Source organism: Pygoscelis adeliae, unplaced genomic scaffold (genome assembly GCF_000699105.1).
Source record: "Pygoscelis adeliae isolate BGI_AS28 unplaced genomic scaffold, ASM69910v1 Scaffold150, whole genome shotgun sequence".
Taxonomy (NCBI): Eukaryota; Metazoa; Chordata; class Aves; order Sphenisciformes; family Spheniscidae; genus Pygoscelis; species Pygoscelis adeliae.
Genome location: NW_008823872.1, coordinates 882,704 through 887,703, shown reverse-complemented (window position 1 = coordinate 887,703; position 5,000 = coordinate 882,704). Strand labels below are relative to the sequence as shown.

Sequence of the window (5,000 nt, the reverse complement as noted above, 5' to 3'; positions counted from 1 at the left end):
ATCTATTGTCCTACAAATTAGATTGGAAACCAGGAGCATCTTTTCTTGCTAAAACTGCCCGGACCCCGAGTCTCCTCTCTGTATTTCGACACCGGACATAGGTTGTTCTTAGGAGATGAAGACACTTGCTGCTGATCTCTGTGAAAGCCAAGACCCGGGGTTTTACAGTACGAGCTAGGTGCTGCACACGCCTGCCAAGATTTGTTACCTCTTCTTGGCAGCAAACCACAAACAAACAAACAAAGGAAAAAAGCAAAGGAAAAAAGCACCATCATATGGAGTGTTGTACATAGTGTAGCAAAAGAGTATTTATACATCTCACCAATCAAACACAGCTTTATTACCTCATGCGAACTCATACAAACCAATAGACTTTCAACATGTTCTGTAGCTTAGAGTGCTCACTTACTACCTCTGAACGATACTCACGCTGTAGTTTGTCTCTTTCTTATCTTTTTGCATCTTGTAATTAACTCTTTGTTTCCCCATGAAATGTAATGTACATTGTAATCTTTTAAAAGAATCAGGGTTGCATTGGCAACTTTTAAAGAAGCGAAAGTGGAAACATGGGGTCTTAGGTTTAACACAAAACAGTGAAACTGTTGTAAATACTGAGAAACATTTTGAATGTTCTTCATCTTGTTACTAATCCACGCAAAAACCAACAACTAATTGTAATGCATACAGACTTCAGTATTCAGTACTGTATATTTCCCCCTGTGTAACAGGGGGCCCTTTCTTTCTCTCTTTTGTATTGTATGCGATTCTGAAACTGATTGAGTCATGAAAATAATTTGTGGCAGTGATTCTAATGTATTAAACCGTTTCGTGTTACTTTCTAACTGGATTACACCCTGGATTGAAAAGTCTTCCTCGTGGTAGTTATATGTAGTTTCAAACATGAATAAACTTTTTGCTTTCATGATCAAACGTTGACGTAATTTCTTCCTGCTCAGTGTAAGTCAGACCTAGGAGATGAGTAGGCTACCAGAAGTGCAAACTGTCACCAAGCAGGAGCTGAGCATTTCTTTAAGTACCAGTAGCTCGTGGTGCCCTCTTCCCCGGAGAAGGCTGGAAATCCTGGGTGAGGTACACCCTGGCAAGGAGCAGGAGCAGGCGCCTGCAGGGCAGGGGCTTCCCACCCGCAGGCTGCCCCCGCCAGCCCCTGCCTCCGCTTCCACCCTGCTCTGCTCGGGAGCAAAAATTCAAGTGGAGGCGAAGGAAGGGGTCAGTCCTTTAGATGAGTTTAAAAATCATCATCATATTCACTCTTAATTACCATCTTTGTTTAACATTAACTTTGGAACTACGGCCTCAGCTAGCAAGTGTAATGTGATTATAAAAATATTTTTCTTTATTAAAAAAACTTTTTTGGAAGGACGTATATATATAAATGCTAATTTTAAATCTTTAATAAAGTAAAGGTCAATAACAGGTAATAGCCTATTTACCATATCTCAAGGAAATTGACTCACAGGAAATCAAATTAACGTTAATCACTTGCAGCAAATGGTCTTTGATAAATATAACTACTTACTACTTGGGTTAGTGTAGCTAGGCAGGAGGAGGGCTAGTGCTCACTACTACCAGCCCGCACTAGGCTGGAGCCTAGGCTAGGCTGCGCTTGGAGGAGCCGCCTGCCCATCACGTTTCCTTTCCAGTCAGCTGTTGAAGCCTTTAGGTGTTGTTTTGGTGGCTAAACGATTATTTGCATGATTCAATTAGCTTGTGGGTCAGCTTTTCTTATCAACAATTCTTGTATCAGGTTATTTTGTAAAATACTTTTGTTTACCCGCTCTCACCCCCAGGACCGTGGCCACTCTCTTCTCCCTCCGCCTCCTGCGTGCCTTCGTGCACCAGTTACTGCTTCTGCTTTTGTTTACGGAGCAGGCACAACTTCTCGATCAGTTTTAGAATTGAACATTGCTTCTTTCACTACAGGTGGTGCATTTAAATAAATAAGTAAATAACTAGACGTGCATTGCAAAGCCTTCATTATCAGTTAACGAGAGTTGGGGCAGATGGGGACCGTGGACTTCCGAAGACTTCTGTGTGCGGAGGACAAAGCACCGAACGATTTGCATTTGCTAATGGAGCTCCCCAAGTCCACACGCTCAGTGTTTATGCTCCAGCTCAATGGAAACAGTATTTTAAATGTAAAGTGTGTCAGTGGAGGCGTAGGCAGCGTAATGAACACACAGACGTCCCTCATCTTGATCACATCTCCGCTGGCCACAGGCAAGGACCTGTCACACACTGAGGAGGTTCATAGGAAGGCCATCAACAACCTTTGGGCCGCACTTGCATGCCCCGCGCCCGCTGGGCATCATTAGCGTGCTTCTTTACAGCATTAAGGCTTTGGGTCCCTTTGAATTACAAGTGCAATTTGGCCTTTCCTTACATTGGAGAACAGCCACGTGGCTACATGGCAAATAATAAACATCTTATCCTTGAGGCTTGATCACACATCAGAAAGGTTTACTGCAAGCACCAGTATTAGGATCATGCTGTTGATGGTATTGTGTTTCACCCAGTAGCTACGCCCCGAAGGGCCGTCAGAGCCTCGAGCAGGAACAGTGACTCGTGCAAAGATCCCTCCTCCGCGTATGCACCCCAGATGGGGGCTGCGGCCCCCCAGCCGTGTGGGACCTCTGCCGCAGCGCTGTGTGCCCATCCTGGCGTGGGGAGGAGACCCTCAGCCCTCCCCACCTGTGGGACTGCTTGGTGGCGCAATTCTGATTCCCCGCGCCCAGGTTTGAGCTGTTGGTGCACGCGAGCATCGCTGCGACCGGAGCCGCCACAGCCCCCTGCCACCAGCAAAGCCCACCAGCCCCGTGCCCCATGGCCGTGGCTCCCGCCAGCTCTGGGAGTTGCCAGCCTGGAGATCCCACACAGAGCACAGCGGGAACGGCCGGAGGGATTTGCAGCAGGTCCCAGGAATCACCGTCTCCTGTGCCCGGCACTGTCCTGACGAAGGTGCATGCTGCTGTCATCGCCGCACTGTGCATCACGGGGCTGTGACAGGTGCGTGGATGTCTGGAGGAGAGACCCACGGTGCTCCCCTGTGCACGGCTGGAGGAGGCACTTTTAGGACCAGGCCCGGCTCCATCCGACCTGCTCTGCACCTGGGCTGGGAGGACTGCAGCATGGCCACCGCACCGAGGAGCTGCCGGTGGCCGGGGTGTCCTGCAGGAGGGGTTGTGAGAAGCCCCGCGGCCAGGGAGAAACAGCGCCTGGTGCTCCGGCAGACAGACACGGTTTTGCGACTCACAGAGCTACGGGAGCAGCCTCTGCAGCCCTCTCACCGCCCCAGGAAGAAAAGCAAACCTTCGTGTGCCAAAAGCAAAGCAGGCGATGATCTCCTCTCCCTGGCATTCAGACGCCAAGCTCCTGGCTCCCTCTGTATCTGGCCTGGGATGCAATGAGGGATCCTCAGCCCAGGAAGGGGAGAGTCGGGGGAGATTGCAACCTTCTGGCACGGCAAAATCAATGCCCCATGGGACTGGCTCAATGGGGGCAGCTCTGCCGACAATGCGAACTTGGCGTTAAACGTGCTAGGCTGAACGATGTGGTGTTATCCTGTAGCGATGTCTTTTGCAAAGACCACACGCGAGTCGGATGTAAGATGCTGATGCCAATATCTGTGCCATGTATTTCCAATGTGATAAAAATAACTCCGAGTAACTGAAGATGTTTCCAGTTTGTGTTAATAAAATACATCTTTTTAAAGAATGGAATTCTTCAAAGATTGGCAAATTTTATTTTATTTCATTAGCTTTAATGTCACTGCCATATGGACTGTGAAGAAAAGTGAACCATTAGATCAGAGGGACTGAGTTATCAGCATGACACAGAAAGCACTGATACAATTGTTAAGGATAAGCCCTGGGAGTGATTTATTGCATGCATTGTATTAGCCACAGAGGAGTTATGATATGCTCCCCATTCCTGTATCATATTAGGATTTTATTAGTCTAATATGACACGGTAATATAATATATGATTAGAATTCCCATCCAGTTATCCTTCCCTTGGTGGCAGAGAGCAGGAGAACATTTTGTGCACAGCAGCTCACTGGCCGTCGCGCCCACGGTGGAGCGGGGATGCCTGGGACAGCACGGCTGCTAAATTGGTCTCCTGGGCTTTCCAGGCGGGACGTGGGTGCTGCTCGCCTCCTGCGGGCATGCTGGGCAGCCCAAGCAGCCCGTCTGCCACCGAATTTGTTTTCCCCATGCACCTGAAATACAAAGCCGCTCACTCCTTCCTGCAACGGGTGACAGGGCAGGATGGTGCCAGCATTTAAAACCTTTGCTGACATCTGAGCCACAGGTGCTGGGCTGCGTCCTAGCAGTACCTGGAAGATCAGCTGTGACGTGCCAGAGCAAGAAATCTGCTGTGGGCACCAGACCTCCCAAGGTGTCCTGCAGCGCCAGTGAAGCCTGTTGCTCCCCAGGCTCGGCACGGTGGGAGGAAAGATGTGCATAGACCAGGCTAATGGGGAGCCAGCGTGGAGAGAAACGGGTGCAAGCTGAGACTACAGGAGAAACACGGGAGGTCTTGGTGTAGCTGCTGATGCCATGAAATGGCAGCCGACAGGCTCCTGCTGCCCTCGCTAAGGCCATGTGAGTGAGCATGCCATTCTTAGCACAGCCCAAAAGCCCCGGGGTGCTGTCCTCATCTACACATACATACCACTCTCTCGGAGGGCAGTGAAGCAGCATCCGAGTCAGTGGGGAAAAGCCCTGGGCTGGGGCTGTGCCGCGCCGTGCCAGGCAGACAGCCATGGGATGGTACCAGTGGGCAGAGCCACTTGGCCAAGGCCTGCGGGTCTGGGGCTGTCACTCCCATGCTCGCCCACCACCCCGCCCTGCGCTGTCCCGCTGGACACCGCGCAGCAAAGGGACATTTGGCAACGCTGGCTACGCGTGGCTGGGACAGCCAGCTCCAGCTGGACACAGCCTCACAGCCTCGAGACCTCCTGCGCCCCAGGGCTGGGAGGG

The 5,000-nt window shown here is 50.5% G+C and overlaps 1 protein-coding gene across 1 annotated transcript in view; it reads left to right on the top strand.

The window, feature by feature from the left end:
- PBX3 (pre-B-cell leukemia homeobox 3) overlaps nt 1-930 on the top strand; it is a 22,758-nt gene extending 21,828 nt beyond the window's left edge. The window contains 1 exon segment of the mRNA XM_009334440.1: nt 1-930. This exon segment is cut by the window's left edge and continues 648 nt beyond it. The gene's annotated coding sequence lies outside the window, so the exon portion shown is untranslated.
- Nucleotides 931-5,000: the final 4,070 nt, after the last annotated feature.